The following is a 16,936-nucleotide window of genomic DNA, read 5'->3' as shown; positions in this document are numbered from 1 at the left end:
AGACGGATGATGGTGAGAGTTGTACTTAGCGCCACTCAACTATATAGTTAAACATGGTTAAAATAGTAATGCTTTATATTATGTGACTTTTATCACAATAGAAAATATTAAAAGATACATTGAACACTATATCAATTCCAAGGTAAGACGGGGCATGGGAAAGAGAAGGCTCTGGACTGGATAAGTATGACTAGAATCCTTTGCTACTACAGTGGTGCCTTAAGCGACTCATGGCAAGGCGCATGGCCACCTCACAAGACTGCTGTAACGCTGAAGTGCGGCGTACATAAAAAGCACGCAGTATGTAGTGGAAATCCAGTAAACTACAAACAATGATAATAGAATGTATGCTGATGTATCTCTGAGCTTTGACATGTCAAAACCCAAAGCTAATTTTCCTTTCCTAGTTCTATCCTTACAAAAATGTTCAACTAAAAGAGAAAAGTCAAAAATCCATTAGGAAACAAAGACATTCTGACATCAGTGAATTTTCTTCACTTGGGTTGGCTAACAGGTATCATTTACTTAAACAATGGAGCTACACCCTACACTAGATTCTTCCTGGCAGGTATATAAACACAGGCAAAAAGATTATTTGGCATATCTGTATCAATAGCCTTCTCGGAGCATTAGAAAAAGATTCTGGAATTGAAGCTTTTGAATCAGAGCTTTTAAAATAGTGAACTCCCCTCTGGTGGTTAAGTGTTTTTCAGGTCACTAACTACTTGACTGGGAGGGTGTGCACAGAACCCTTCAGAGGAGCCCAAACTCACTTGGCTCAAGAAGCATTTCCCAGCCCAGGTTTCTCTTCTTTCAGTCTAAATTCCCTCAGTGCTAACAAACATCCAACGCCCAAAACAGGGTCAGTCACACAGTTCATCCCACTGTTAGACACACCTTGCTGTCAGTACAATCGATCAGGCTCCACCTGCAAGGAGCTCCCAGCCCATGGCCAGCCTTATTAAGTCTTCTTTAGACTGTGGCCAACAACCACTTTGGAGAAGGCAATGGCACCCCACTCCAGTACTCTTGCCTGGAGAATCCCATGGATGGAGGAGCCTGGTAGGCTGCAGTCCATGGGGTCGCTGAGAGTCAGACACGACTGAGCGACTTCACTTTCACTTTTCCCTTTCATGCATTGGAGAAGGAAATGGCAACCCACTCCAGTGTTCTTGCCTGGAGAATCCCAGGGACGGAGGAGCCTCGTGGGCTGCTGTCTATGGGGTCACACAGAGTCGGACACGACTGAAGTGACTTAGCAGCAGCAGCAGCAACAACCACTTTTCCTTTCTGATACAAGGCTCAAGTTAGAAAACAACAATAAAAAAATATGTTTTGTGTTTTTAAGTTAAAAAATGAAGAATTCTACTTGGTCCTGGAAAAGGAATTTTCTCTCTACTGATGAGAAAAATGAGGCTCAGAAAGGAAAAGAGATTTGCCTAAGATCTTAGAGCATGTGAACAGCAGAGCTGAAGCAAGAATTTAATTCATTCCACTTGGGGCTCCCCACTCCATTTGCTAAGTAAGCCCTCTGGTCTGCCTGTGGGCTTGCACAGACAGATGCACCCTATCCATGAGCTGGATCTCCCGGCCTTGTGGTTGTGGGATCCACTGTGGCCTGGGCCGCATGAGGCCAGGCAGGCTCTGTAGCCTGGAGCATCACCAGGCACATCCAAGGGACCCTCTCCCCACCCTCATCTCTGCTGGGTGTTCTGCTGGTCTGTGCTATACCACCCTGGGGTGGCTCCTGACACCCAGAGACTCTGGCTGTTGGGGGTCTGGCCTGGCCCAGGAGGGCCACAGGGTTCACCCCCATAGGGATGTCCCTCCTGACTTCTGGCCTCCACAGTCAAGATCTAACCCATGAGGTTTCTACAAAGGTTCCCTTCTTCTGGCCCTGACTGGAGCCTTTTTACTTCCTTGAGTCCCTTGGTTTGTATGAGCTAAAAAGGCCAGGTTGAAAGGAGATCACAGATCATTCTGCAGAAGCTGGGGAGTTTGCATGGGGTCAAAGATCAGGGGTTGCTCATAATTGTTCTCAAACAAGGCTTCAAGAGAGTTGTATTTCCTCGACTCAAAAATAAAAGTGCACTGTCTGCAGACAGAATGACTCTAGTTTAGGAAAAAAATCTCTTTTGCACATAAATTCAAATAAGTAATAACATCCAAGTCATTCTAGAATGATGAGATGGCAGTCCCTGACTGACCAGGGATCCAATAAAAGATTACACTCGAGGCCATGGGACTGGTCAGTGGAGTCTGGGGCACTGAAGGATCCTGTAGCTGGCTGGTGAGACCTGTGTAAGTCCAGCCTTTGCTGGGAACCCAAGGGGCCTGGGAGGCAAGGGAAGCACAGGCAGAGAAGACTCACCCCGTCTGCAGAAAGAATGAACACATGGTTCCTTCACACGCCCCCTCCCTCCAGCAGCTTCTCTGGATGCCCAGCCCTCAGCTGGAGCTTCCAGAACCCTTTTTGCACAGCTCTATCAAACTGTGCAATAATTATCTGTGTATTGTCTTTCACATTCATTTTTGTCTCGGCAGAGTCCAGCAAGGTGTCCAGCACCCAATGGGCACCAAAAAAATGTTAAGCGAATGAAAGCATGGCCTGCCGCACAGTGACTGCAATTTGAAGGTACAACTAGGGCAACGGTAAACAGCAGCCATCTGACAGTAGAGGAAAACCCAGCAATGAATGAACCTTCCCTTAACCAGTCTTAACCAGAAGTTGGAGGGCTGCTCATCCCCCACCAGCCCTTGAAGACTCAGCAGCCACAGGACAGCTGTTCTGTTCTATTTCTGGGCTGGGGAGACGTATCTTAGAGCTAAAACATATGTTCCCATAATTTTCAAAATTGAGTGTTACAAACAAGGGGAAAGGGGCAAGTAGCAGGTTCACCTAAGTAAGTGAAGGCTTTCTATATCATGCACCAGCTCCACCTCCAATTCAACCTCATTCTCAGAAACCCGTGGGCTCAAAGTCACAATTCCAAGTTTAAAGTGGACCTAATCCTGGTGGACACCCCTTTCTAATCTACAAGGCACGTGCTTTTAGTGCAAAACTTGCCAACTTACTTTTTCCACGTCTAGATCAGCATCCTGCTTCTTCAAAAAACTGTAGAAGAAAAAAAAAAAATTACAAGGGAACAGAGTATTCTTCAGCTGTAAACCACCCACAAAGCACCACCATAGAATTTTCACTTGCTGCAGACAATCGATTTGCCCACAATTTTTTTTCTTGTTCACACAATTGTTGTGAAGCCACAGTTGCCACAAACACCTGCCTGCAACTGCAAAGACCTGGGCCTGTACAACCAAAGGAAGCCAGCATGAGATCTTAAGTTTCCAGAACCAGGAAAAATAGAGATGGAGATCTTGAGTATGCACATCCATGCGTGCACACACACACACACACACATACACTCCTTTTGCAGAGTGCCTATAAGTCATCCATAGCTGGGACACGTTAAAAATGTGTCCCCAAGGTCTTGTTCAACATACCTCTTGGCTTAAATCTCTCCTTAGTCCCCAGACCCTATCTGCCCCACTTCCTGTCTGACTGTGGGCAAGCCTCACTGTCGAAGCAGGCTTCTTGGCATGGGCCTGCTTTCCCATCAGCTTGGGAGACCCTCTTCAAGAGGCTTTGCCAACCCAGCAGCCTGCACAACTTGTGCATGGAAACCTAGTCCCAAGATCACCTTAGAACCTTGTGTTAAGTCCTGGGTGCAGCTGATGCTGACTGATAGCACCCATGCCCACTTCACATGAATCTTTAAAATGCCAGGATCAGGACCTCCAGATTTCTCATGCTCTCTGTCTGCTGCTGCTTAGTCGCTCAGTTGTGTTTGACTCTTTGCAACCCCATGGACTGCAGCCCACCAGGCTCCTCTGTCCATGGGGATTCTCCAGGCCAGAATACTGGAGTGGGTAGCCTATCCCTTCTCCAGGGGATCTTTCTGACCCAGGAATCAAACTGGGGTCTCCTGCATTGCAGGTGAATTCTTTACCAGTACTCTGCCTACAACCTGCCAATACTGTGTTCCAATACCTCATTTATTCTTTGTGATTCTAGCTGCTTGAACAAAACTTCTGTTTTAATAAGGTGCCTAAATAGAACAATAAAAATAGTTGAATGGAATTATGTTGACAACAATATGTCAGGGTAGAAAGTAAAAGGTTTGAAAAATCTGCAGGAAAAAAAAGCAGAAACAATTTTTCCTATCTTAGTGGAGACTCAAACTTGCTTTTAGTATGATTCTTAGCATCTTTCTTTCTGGCCCATGGTTTAAAATACCCCCATCATAAATTATCAACCCCATCAAAACCATCCCCCCTTCATACACACACAAGAGAATTTTTACACTATTTGGAAGACTATATAATTAACAGTCACATCTTTGTTTTGTTTAATCAAAGATGACTCAGAATGAAGGGAAGAAAAAAAATGACCATGGGGAAGAGAATTAGAAACTGATATATTGTCTTCTGCAGATGGGCATTCAAATCATGAACTCACTGCAGACATGCAAGAGAAGCAGCACAGAGGCTGGAGGGAGAGAATGGGCTAATGAGTTCGCCACAGTCCGTGCCTGGGCAACCCACAGCCCCATCTCTTCCTGGCTTCTGAGACACGCTGCCTTATCCTACCAAACGCCACTAGGCAATACATGCCTTCTCTTCTAGCTCCCCCACTGGGGGTCTAGACAGTGTTGAGCTGTTAAAGAAAAAAGAAAAAGGAATTCTCTCTTTCTAGAAATTTCGACTGGCCTCTCTATAACCTGCAAAGAGTCAGTCAGTACTATAAGAACTTTTCACCAAAGGGAACACCTATCTATACAGAGAAGACTGACGTCCATTCTTAAATACTTACAAAGAGGTTTAGGAAGGCTGTCATTCTGATATATGGACTTCCCAGGTGGTGCTAGAAGTAAAGAACTTGCCTGCCAAAGCAGGAGACCTAAGAGACAAGCATTTGATCCCTGGGCTGGGAAGATCCCCTGCAGAAGGGAATGGCTACCCACTCCAATATTCTTGCCTGGAGAATCTCATGGACAGAGGAGCCTGGTGGGCTACAGTCCATGGGGTCGCAAAGAGTTGGACACAACTGAAGCGACTCAGCAGCAACAGCAGCAGCATTCTGATTTATAAAGTAGAATGTTCTAATTTGCCAGGTGAGGGCTGCCTTCATCTGCCACAGAAAGAGCAGGTGGAGAATCATTACCCTCATCCAAAGCAGTGAGAAAACTTGGCCTCTCCCATGTACACAGCACAATAGCAACCTCAGAGGGTACCAAATTCAGCAACATGCTCTGAAAGAATGAGCCTTCACTCCATGGCTCTTTAACAATCAGTACTAAAAGGAAAACTGAAAACCCACTTGCAGCTGCTGGCTCACTACTACACAAAGAATCTTATCCATACGTACATACATGCAGCATCATCCAATTTCTTTTTCAGGCTTACTAAACAGACGGAGTTAATTAACAAAGACAATACATATATGCACCATCCCGCAGCCAGAAACCAGAAGGATGTCACAGCGTCAACTTCAAAGACTCACAGCAAGCACACACGGCCTGAGATATTTTTAGGAACCAGCTCCATTGTTTCAAAAAGAATACGGGTGGATGAAATAGAATTGCCTGAAAGTAAAATTCATATGACAACCCATCTTGAATGAAGAGTAGCTTTAGCTTTTTAAAAACCAGTTATACTATTCTTAAATAAAGGCTGTTTCTGAAAAAAGTACAGAACAAATAAATTTTGGTCATCATATACTTAGATGAAATAGAGGTAATATTTTATTTCAATGACTCCTATATTTAAAAAGGGCTTCCCTGGTAACTCAGATGGTAAAAAATCTGCCTGCAATGCTGGAGACTCGGGTTCAATCCCTGGGTAGGGAAGATCCCCTGGAGAAGGAAATGGCAACCCATCCAATATTCTTGCCTGGGGAATTACATGGACAGAGGAGTCTGGCGGGCTATAGTCTAGGGAGTTGCAGGGTTGGACAGGACTGAGCGACTAACACTTTCACTTTCACATTAAAAAAACTAATACAGTTATGTAAAGTTTAAAAATAAAATAAAATTTAAAAAACAAACAAACAAACAAAAGCCAATCCTAAAAAAAAAAAAAAAACAAAAAAAAAAACCTGACCAATTATTCACCTTTCGGCTTATTTGTTCAATCATGTCTGACTCTTTGCAACCCCATGGGCTGTAGTCTGCCAGGCTCCTCTGTCCATGGAATTCTCCAGGCAAGAATATTGGAGTGGGTTGCCATCCCCTTCTTTAGGGGATCTTCCTGACCCAGGGATCGAACCCAGGTCTCCAGCATTGCAGGCAGATTCTTTACCATCTGAGCCACCAGGGAAGCTCAAATAGTTGACTATTTCCATATAAATAGTTGACTATTTCCATATAAAAGCCCCCAATCATGGGCTTCTGGGCATTAGGGCATGGTCCACGCTTTTGTTCTTCCTGCTGAAGTAGAACTGATACTTTGTTTGAGAACATGACTGAAGTGACCCAGATTCCCCCAGTGGAAAAGGCAGATCCATAAACGCTGCAAATGTATGATCAACTGCAGGAAGGGAAGCTGAAGGATGAGGCCTGGACCCAAAATGAATCCTCCCCACTCTCTAGATCAGCTCAAGTCCTCCATCATTGGGGGAATACACAAAGATTTTTCTTTTTAGAAGAAACTCCAAAAATAATACTGAGAAGCCCTCAACTTCTAGTTCCTTCTTGATACAGCCACCCCCACCCCACCCCTCCTGCTCTCCTATTTCAGATGCCAGGGGACCTCTCCCATGGGCACCGACCATATACCCTGTGAGAGGACAGTGCCAGCAGAGGAATACCCTGACCTGGCAAAGGGACACTGGCCACATGTTTGGAGAATGGCAAGAGGCTTGAGAGTGTGCAGGGCATGGGGTGGGTGCAGACGGTGGGAAGCTAAACAGAGAAAGGTGGGAAGCTAAGGCAGAGGCCAGGTGGTGAGAGACAGTGTACGCCAGTTTAGAAGTCGGGCAGTGAGGGGCACACATCTGCACCCACCAGTATATTTTCAACCCACCTCTCTCTCAGGAAAGGGTAGAAAAACAGATAGAAGCCCCAGCATATTCCTGGCCCTGGACTAAGGATCCTCATTCCAGTCTCACTCACTCTGCTGGGTAAGCAGCATCCTCTCCTGATTGGCCTTCAGGGCCCAGGACAGAACCACCTTTCCGCTCCTGTTCCCCTCTGGCCCTACTTCTATGAAGAATTGGATTTCCTCTCCTCCATGTGCCTATAGCACTTCAGGTAGGACTGGTCCCTGCCTCTCCAATGGAACACCAGCTTGTCTGCGGCCAGAATGGCAGTGAGTAAGTACCGTGCCGGCAACACAAAGGGGACCTGTGCCATCTCTGTGGATGGAGGTGTGAAGGGTGGAGAGGGGCAGGGTAACTAATGAATAACTGAACACAGAAATGAAGGAAATGAAACTGCACTGAATCAGGCCGACCTGCCACCTCCTGCACGTAGGAGCGGGGAGGGTGCTGGGGAAGGAAGGGGGTTATAAATCCAGGGTGCGCCCACATGCCACATACACCTATGTACTCAGAAGATGACCTGTTTTTTCAATTTAGTCCCATGTCTTTAGCTATAAATAAGTGACAAAGATCCATTCTGAAGATTCAGCTGTTACTTTTAATGTTACCCAGTGTTTCCTTTTTACTTGAAAAATGTGACCGAGAAACCAAGATTCAGTACATTAGAATCATAATCATGTCTTGAATAAGATACGATGTAAGGAAGGGCCATGATGTAGCTAAGATTTAAATTGTGGCTTGGGCTTTTGTTTGATTATTTTAAGAAATGGAAGATTGAGAGAGAAATGAGGTATCCTTTTCTCTTGCCACAGAATTTCCTCTATTCCCAATTCAACCCTTTTCACTACTTGCAAAAGACTTAAAATATTTATTGACCTGCCAAAAAACATCTGCACGTTACTAGACACGTCTCCACATATTCACGTCTGAATGGCTTCTTTCTGCTCAAACGATCACAGCTCTATTCAATCAGAACTCAAGTGAGAACTCAGAGCTGTACGTGGTGTGATGTCAGTGACCACCAAGGATAAAATGGCCATTTGATAGCAGCTTCCATATCAAGTGTGTCAACAGGGGCACTGTTCCTTCGGTTATTCTTAACTTAGGATCCAAGGCACAAAAAGACCAGGCAGGGCCAGACTCTGCCACAATTCCAAAGAAAGCTGAGACACATACAGAGTGCACACAGAAGCGCCTCAATGTTCTCTGGCGAGGGGGAAGTCCCTGGCTCCCTGCCTGCAACCCAGGAACAGGCCCACTCTCACAGTGGGCGCCCGGGACCTCCACAGCTGCACGCAGACACGCAGGGCACCCTGCTCTGCTGTGCAGCCCCCAGCTGGGGCTGGCCCCAGGACGGGACCCTGCTCAGACAAGGCCTTTCGTTGTGGGGTATTCCTCATTACCCCGTTTTCCCAGGAAAAAAAAATCCCCACCCCCTCCCCGCCTCTGGCCATTACTTCTAGTCTCAGACAAGCTCATTCTCCTCCTGTGTCTTCCTGTACACGTGAACCTTCTAAGAAGGTTCGAGGCGGTGGCACCTGCAACTCTTCTCCCACCCTACCCACCCCCAGAAAGGGCACAGTGATGAGTACATGTGCAAAGTGGTGAGGGGCACAGGGCAGTGAAGAGCTTGGGGACAAATGGATGCCACCCTCAAGGGTGTCTTCAGCTCCCTGAAATCAAGGGGACCCAGAAGGAATTCAAAGGAAACGGTGAGTCTGGGAGAGGACAGCAAAAGTGGCTGGGGACACCTTTGAGCCTCCTACATTGAGAAGATGTCATGGGCCTTGGCCGATGTCAGACACACTTTGGGCTACTACCCCCTTCTTATTTCTTTTATATAAATATTCACGCACCTCGTTGAAAAATCTAGAAACTCTGGAACCACTGCTATGATGTTGGAGCTTTCCCCCTCTTGCCTATGCACACAGAAATGTTAACACTAGTGGAGCGCTGCCACCTTGCCCATTACAACCAACAGCACATACAACCTTCGGAGAGAAACAGAAGGGGAAGGCCCCCCAAATATGAACAATGTGCCTAGTACAATTAACCACAGGCTCTATTGCAAGCAGTAAGGTGCAAAGCATAGACTCCGCTTCCTAATGATCCCTCTCACCACTAACTACGAATTACGCTCCAACACACAGAATTTTGGTACACAGCCAGGGAGGAAGCAGTTGGCTTGGAAACCAAGTTCTGCTCCTAGCTCTGCTATTTATTTGCTTTGTGATTGGGCAAAGTGAGAGGGTACAGCAACAGTCACATATTAAACAACCCACAGCAGCCAGGCAGGTAAAAGGAATGAATGGAGGATGTGAGACAGGGCTGGGGTGAGCGGAAGAACCCTGCTCCATTCCAAGAGGACAGCGGCAATGCTGCCTGGGCAGGCTGTTGTCAGGACGGAAGGCAGGCTTGGCCAGACCTCCCTGTTTTTTTTTTTTTTTTTTTTTTTCAAGAGAAGCTGGAAATCTCAGTTTTTATATAAAAGTGCTCAATTTTTAAATGTTGGTTTGAATTTTTTAAATGCACCATGTGGTCCAACAAAAGATAAATGAGGGTGTCATCCCTCATCCATCCCAGAGACTGGTTTGCTATCTTTCTAAGTCATGAGAGCGCTCCCTTGGCTTCGTTTTTTCTGTTAAATAGGAAACTGTCTGCTATCTGCCCACCATTTGGGGTTTACTTAAGAGCATTTTGTTATCATATAACAAAAAATCCAAGTACATTCAGGTGCACAAAGCAGGGTAACCCAATCCCTTACTTTTTTAAAACTAGGTTTACACAAAGGCTCACATATGGGGCTTGATGCTTTGTGGAATTATTTGAAATGTATACTTATAAGTCCTGAAGCTCAAATGATAAAGAGTCTGCCTGCAATGCAGGAGACCCAGGTTTGATACCTGGGTTGGGAAGATACCTTGGAGAAGGAAATGGCAACCCACTCCAGTGTTCTTGCTTGGAAAATCCCATGGATGGAGGAGCCTGGTGGGCTACAGTCCATGGGGTTGCAAAGTGTCAGACATAACTGAGCAACTAACAGTCAGTCATACTTACATTCACATGTTAGCTTTTGAAAAATCCAAGAGCTAAATTGTAATAACCTTAGAGGATGAGAGGTGAGTAACTGGAGCAAGTGGTGGGGTAAAATCTTGCTTGGAATGATTTTGATTCTTTTTTTTAACAGATGCTATGTGGAGACAGGTAGTGGAGACAGCCCTCCACAGAGGCTCTGTCATTAAGGGCAGCAGAGATGTAAGGTGGCTACCACAGGAAAACTAGAGGTGAACATGAAGTTTCACCATTTAAAAATGAGTGGAATTGCAAATGTTGTATGTTAATGGAATGAACAACATGTTAAAGCAAACAGACAAGCAAGCAAAAAAAACAAAAAACAAAAAACAAAAAAACCCAAGTACTAAATAAAGAAACTGTCAGCAGAATACTAGATCATGTTGGGTACAGTAAACATTTTATTACTAAGAGTTAAGAAACCAGGATCTACTTACACAGGTTTTCCTAAACAAGAAGTCAGAAAAAAAAATCTTTACTACAACACACATTGTCCCACATTTTACACTGTGCCATTTCTGTATTTGTCCTTTTTAGCCTACTTCTAGCAGAGTCTCTCTCTTTGCTAAAATACATTAGTTGCCATGGAAACGATGTCATAGTGTGTAAAACCATTTACTGTCCTTGGAAAGGCATTCATCATGAAACTGAACGGCAGCATGTTTTAAAAAGAGATCCAACAGAAAGCAGTCATGTAAGAACACAGATCTCAAAACCGTGATTTCAAAGTACTCCTCCACCACCACCATCATGTGGCCCCATTTTCCCCAAATTAATCAGAAAAGCACCTTTCCTTGCCACATACACCAAGTATACGCCAAACAAAATTTATGGCCTAATGCTGGAGGAAACAATAGACGCACTAGAATTCACACTTTTCTCCCTGGGTTGGGAGGCGGGGAGGGATGGGAGAGACTGAGAATCAGAACGGTTTGTAGGCATCATAACACCTCTGATGGTGGAGAAGGAGGATGTAGTCCTGTTATATTCTGCTGTCCAACTCTGTTATCAGAGATAGAAATAATATTTAGGACTAGAGATTTAGACTTGCACTCCCTATCCCCATGGATTAGCAAGCCACTTCTTCTGTTTTCCTTTCATCGACTCAAATCATATTCACTCCTTCGAGAAAGTGTATTGAGTGGCTCTCACGAACCACCCTGGCAAAGAGAATAGACAGGCAAGGTATGCGGCACCTGGAAGCTTAAAATCTACAGGGCCAGCTGGGTGGGTGGATGCTTAAGAGGCTCCCTGGGCTACGGTGAAGAGTTCAACTATTCCAGCTCAAGAGGACAATACTGAGGGGTGTTACCCAGCAATGTGTTCTCACAAGGACTTTTTAAAAAGCTCACTCAGCAGTGGGATTGGAAGCTAGCAATATAGGAGGGCAGAGCAGCAGGCTTATCAGAACAGTCTGGCCAAAGGAGGACTGTATGAAACAGACAGACAAATGTGATCTCTGACTAGGGTGACTTGAGGTGGTTTAGTCACTCTTTCGTGTCCAACTCTTTGCGACCCCATGGACTGTAGCCCACCAGGCTCCTCTGTTCATGAGATTTCCCAGGCAAGAATACTGGAGTGGGTTGCCATATCCTTCTCCAGGGGATCTTCCTGACCCAGGGATTGAACCCAGGTCTCCTGCATTGTAGGTGGTCTCCTGCATTGCAGGCAGACTCTTTACTGACTAAATCACCAGGAAGCCTGGGTGACCTTAGGTCCTGGCTTATCTGTGAAAGCACTAGATTATACCCATTGCCCCTGCAGCCCATCAGATGAAGGTCTGTCCAGATGTTTCATGTGTTTAAACCAAGGACTGTTATTAAGAGTTGCAATAAAAGGCACCAAGATTGGGTTTGGTAACTTCCACTTTGGTGGCGCAGTGGTAAAGAATCCACCTGCCAATGCAGGAGACCCAAGAGATGCAGGTTCTATCCTTGGGTCAGGAAGATCCCCTGAACTAGGAAATGGCAACTCACTCCAGTATTCTTGCCTGGAAAATCCCATGGACAGAAGAGCCTGGCAGGCTGCAATCCATGGGGTCTCAAAGAATCAGATGTGATTGAGCATGCAGCCTCCACTTCGCTCTTCCAGATTCGGCCATATCTTGCCTACTAGTGATGAGACAATTGCATGGGGAAGAGAATTTTCATCCTACCATGTGATTAAGTTGGAATGGTAACCAATGACAATCCATCTGTTTTCCAGTCTTGGCTGCAGTAAATACCTCTCTTTCAAGGAAAACAGGTAGGATGGTCACCAATAAAATAAAGAGCACTTGGACATGAGCAGCCAGAGCAGCTAACACCTTGCATTCTCCCCTGGCAGACCCCTCCACATACCGGATGCACTGACCAGCTGTGCTAACCCACACTGCGGCCAGAGATGCACAAAACACTGGTCAGAAGCGTCCATGGGAAACAGAAAATTACAGGTTAGGTGTACATGAAATATTTGCAGGAAACAGACCTTTTCAAAAATGATGTGAATGTGCTCATGACAGTGTTTTTGTCATTTATTGATATTCTATTTTACTTTGCAATATCCCCTTTAGCAACAATGGGCTGAAAAAGAAAAAAAAACAAATTAAATGAAAAATTACATTTTTGCCTTTTTAAGAAAGTTGATGATGAATGTGAGCTCGCACAAAATGTTCTCTGATATTATCTAGCATGGGAGCCTCACTGATATTATTCACTCTGTAAGTCCGTATATACTAATACAATATACTGATGCTAAGGAAGCATCAGTAGCTACCGCAAATGTTAACATAACAGTTATTGTAGTAAGACTGTGCCCAAGGATGACAATTTAACACAGACAGCTATGGAAGGCTCACTGATAGCATTCTAGGAAGCATGACTTTTCCTTTGGATCAAATGACTGCTATTCTATGTTGATTCTGCTTATTTTTGAGTTCAGTTTTTTTTGGTGCACATTGGAAATGTGAAGTGATACCTTTAATTTATTGGCTTCATTAGCAGAAGAAAAAAACATACAAATGATTCCAGTTGTAAGTTAGTATTAACAGGTATTTTAAACAGAAAAATCCATTAATTTGAATTATGGTTTTATTTTTTTCCCCCATCTATTTCCTGGGATCAAAATAAAGCTTGTGAAAGTTCATTCTGTCACAGGTGGAATATCTCATGCCAGTGTGAATACAACTGTTAATTGGTCAAAAGTTTAAAACAAGATGAAGTTGTTTTTGCAGAATAAAAATTTTGTGATGCTATAAATAACTGTCCTTACTAAATCAAGAAACCTATGGGCAGAAAGTTATATGAAGTGGGTATGGCATACACCTAATTCATAACTGCATTCAACAAGTGGCTATATCCTAACAAACTGCAATTGCTACATCTACGGATTCTCTTGCAAACAGAAAAACTGAACTATGAAATTTTTGTGATCAAGTGTTTTTGTGAAAACAAAAAACACTGCGGCATTGTAAGTACACATCTTCTATTTTGCTGCCTGTCACCATCAACTAGGCTTTAGAACTGTTTGAGAAACGATTCTCTAAATCAACCTAAGTGTGTTGTGATGGTATGTGGATGAATGCTGTGAAGTTGGGGTGTGTTCTGTTCCAAAACAGTTGGAAATCTGTGCTCAAAGTAGGGAATGAAGTGCCAAAACATTTCAGATTTTAAAAAGCATTTAACCAAGTGCAGTTACTGAACACAAGGCTTACAAATAGGAAACTGTTAAAATTTATCCCAACCAGAGCAAAGGAAGGCACTAACCACATTAGAGAATTCAGTGTCCAAGTTTTAATCCTAAAATAGGGTTACAGATGTTTTGGCGCATCTAAACTTGTGGCAATATTTTGATGATGTTCCTGGTTTTAATCAGATACATTTATATTCTGTACTACAACGGAGTGAAATTAGGAATGATCTATAATTTTGTGTCATCTAAATGTGATAAAGCATTTAAAAGTACCAAAGAGGAATTTATTTTCATGAGTTTTGCCTTATAACAAATATTTATTGATGATAAGAATCCTGAGTGGGGATAAAAGACTTGTGAAAATATTTGGGCTAAAATATGTACACATTTCAGTATGGCGGGAAAACGCTATTTTGAGAAAAGCCTCCATTTAGCAGAATTTGCTCTGAGCTTATGTGCATCTGTAGAAAGTGCTATTTTCTGTTAAAAATATTATGTATACGTAAATGCCAATTGAAAATAGCAACAGTTTCAAATATTAACATAAAACACAACTTTAAAGGATACTGCCATGCCCTCCTCCAGAAAATCTTTCTGACACAGGGATCGAACCCATGTCTCCCGCACTGGCAAGCATATTCTTGACCATTGTGCCACCTGGGAAGCCCCATGTACCAAGAATAGTTACTATCTTGTGTTCTTTTTGTTGTTTATATAAACAGTATAAAAAGGTTTTTTTTTTTTCCCTCTAACATCTGGGACATGTTTTTAATTTTTAAAAATTCTATTTTGAGATTTTGAAGGGAACTATTCCATAGGTCAAAAATATTATGGAAACGGTATCAGTTAATCAACATTTTTTTAAGTTCTATAATTTAAACGATTTTAGTGACTCCTGTCAAACAGAGGTTATAGTTCCCCATCTCTTGCTCCCTTGGCTACGCCTGACAGATGAGGGAAATGTGAGATGTATTTATATGTCACCATAATTTTCAAGCAGGAAAATACATAAGCAGCATCTTAACAGGCAACTTCCCACCTCACTCCGCCCCACCAAACATATGCTTTTTAAAGCAAGACTAAAGCTTTCCCTTCCAAAATTACTAGGCATTTCAAGAAACAGCAGGTTTTAAAACATCTTCTTAAATGCAGCATCATCCTCTTATGAATGTCAAAGAGAGATTAAAATGTATCTAAAAAGAGCTAACTGGTTCCCCCCCCCACCTCATTTGAGTGTTCTGATAACTACTTATGAATTATACTTGGAAATGAATCCCTTTATAAACTCATGCTTTATTTAGTACATGAGGATTGAATAAAAATGAAGAGCTTCTCCCATTATAGTCAGTCAGAGAGTGTAATTTCCAGTATTCACCTTGATACCTTTAAGATATGAAGGATCACACCCAGTAAAAATGATCTTCTAGTCTCCAGCATCACAGCCGAGTTCATGAGAGAAAAGCCTGAAATTCTAATCCTTTCCACTGACCTGACTCCATGGCAACCGAGGACCCTGAGAAGAAGTGCCACTAGTTAAACCATGGAAAGTCCAAATCTTCACTAAACTTTGGAATACCCAGTGGACAACGCTGATTGTCCCTGAGAGCACAGATCTTTCCACTTCTTGCCCAGAATGAACCAAGTACAGGTAGACTAAGCCACAATTTACACACGGGGAAAAGTATACACAAGCATACACGCAGGCAAACTTGCCCCCATCACCACTGTCGCCATCAACACCAGCACCATCCTGTTAAAACACAGCTCAAATGCAATGTGCAAGGTTTGAAATTTATAATCACTACCCAGCTGTGCACATTTTTCATAGCTGATTTCAACTTGATCATGACCACTGCATTTCTGCTTACCATAGGAAAAAAAAAAAAAAACCCATCTTGCTACTGCAAGACAACTTGCTCTTCAGATTTAAAAATTTCACTCCTTCAGGGCAATTAGTCAAATTGAGCTCATCTCAGATTGCCTTTCAGGGCTGTGTTCCTTCCCTCTCCCTCCTTCCCCGAGGGGCTGATTACAGACCCCCACATGATGGGGTGAGGACCTGGTCCTCACTGGCCTCCTTGGGATGTCTCATCCCTTTGTTCTGCGAGCTGGCCTGGTTCTGCTGATGTGATTGGTGGAAATCTGCTGCCCCAATCCCAGCCAGTCCTCAGCAGTGGGACTGACCCAGTTTATTCTGTGCCCTCTTCGTCCTGACCCTGGGATGCCCCTGCCCAGCTCTCACAGCACCTCCACAGCTGTCCAAGGATTGTTGGGATTTCTCCTACGCCACGTATAAGCTTTGGGAAATAGAGGGAAGGGATATCAGCTCAGGGCTGTTTTTGCCTAAATGTGCCCCAGGGCAGGGTCCACTCCATTGTGGCTTCCTTCCAGAGTTCCAGGTACGGGTGCAGGGTACACATGCTCTCTCCCTGCAGATTCTCCTGGAGCAGGGGACATCAAGTCTCCTCCAAACCTCTGCCACCTCCATCCTCCAACCCAGGAAGGCATTTCCTCCTGCTGGCAGCCTCTCTGTACAATACACGCCACCTCCTCTGAGACCCAGCTCCTCGGAATCCACAAATCATTTTCTGCTAACAAAGCCTGCCTCTCTTAAACGAAGGCCTGGGCTAACTCTGGTTGCTGAAACAGGCTTCAAGGTCCTGTTTTGGAAGTCAGAAGCCAAACAATGTCTTCTTTGTCTTAGGCCATACTCTGTCCTCCCCCTGAAGTAATGGAATCCTTCAGCTCAATGGGGGAGACTCCCAGGGCAACAAGAATTAAAAGGAAGGGAAAGTAAATTGAATACCAGTTCAAAATATTATCCCCACTAAGCCGGCTGGTCATAATGCAAGGTCTCAGGGGTCCCAGAACACTCATCCAGGATTTGTTAAATGTGCAACGGACTAACATGCCATTTCTCTAGAGACACCATTTATACATAATTTGAAGCAAGGGCAAAAAGGGGACTATGACTTTCATTTTCTTGAATTCTTTATATAAGAATTATTGTCCTTACTCTCTATTCTACTGTTGAATAGATCCATTCAACAGGAAGCCACCTGGTTTGACATCATTCGGAACTCTCCACCTCCTAGGCTT

At 44.0% G+C, this 16,936-nt stretch overlaps 1 protein-coding gene across 4 annotated transcripts in view; it reads right to left on the bottom strand.

Annotated features, from left to right (window-relative positions):
* FYN (FYN proto-oncogene, Src family tyrosine kinase) overlaps positions 1-16,936 on the bottom strand; it is a 212,637-nt gene that overhangs the window by 181,154 nt on the left and 14,547 nt on the right. For all 4 annotated transcript variants that reach the window (XM_055535160.1, XM_055535158.1, XM_055535161.1 and 1 more), the window contains exon 2: positions 3,076-3,115. The gene's annotated coding sequence lies outside the window, so the exon portion shown is untranslated. The remainder of the gene's footprint in view (positions 1-3,075; positions 3,116-16,936) is intronic.

This window comes from Bubalus kerabau, chromosome 9 (genome assembly GCF_029407905.1).
Source record: "Bubalus kerabau isolate K-KA32 ecotype Philippines breed swamp buffalo chromosome 9, PCC_UOA_SB_1v2, whole genome shotgun sequence".
NCBI lineage: Eukaryota > Metazoa > Chordata > Mammalia > Artiodactyla > Bovidae > Bubalus > Bubalus kerabau.
Note: the sequence above shows the minus strand (reverse complement) of the source record. Positions and strands in the feature narration are given on the sequence as shown.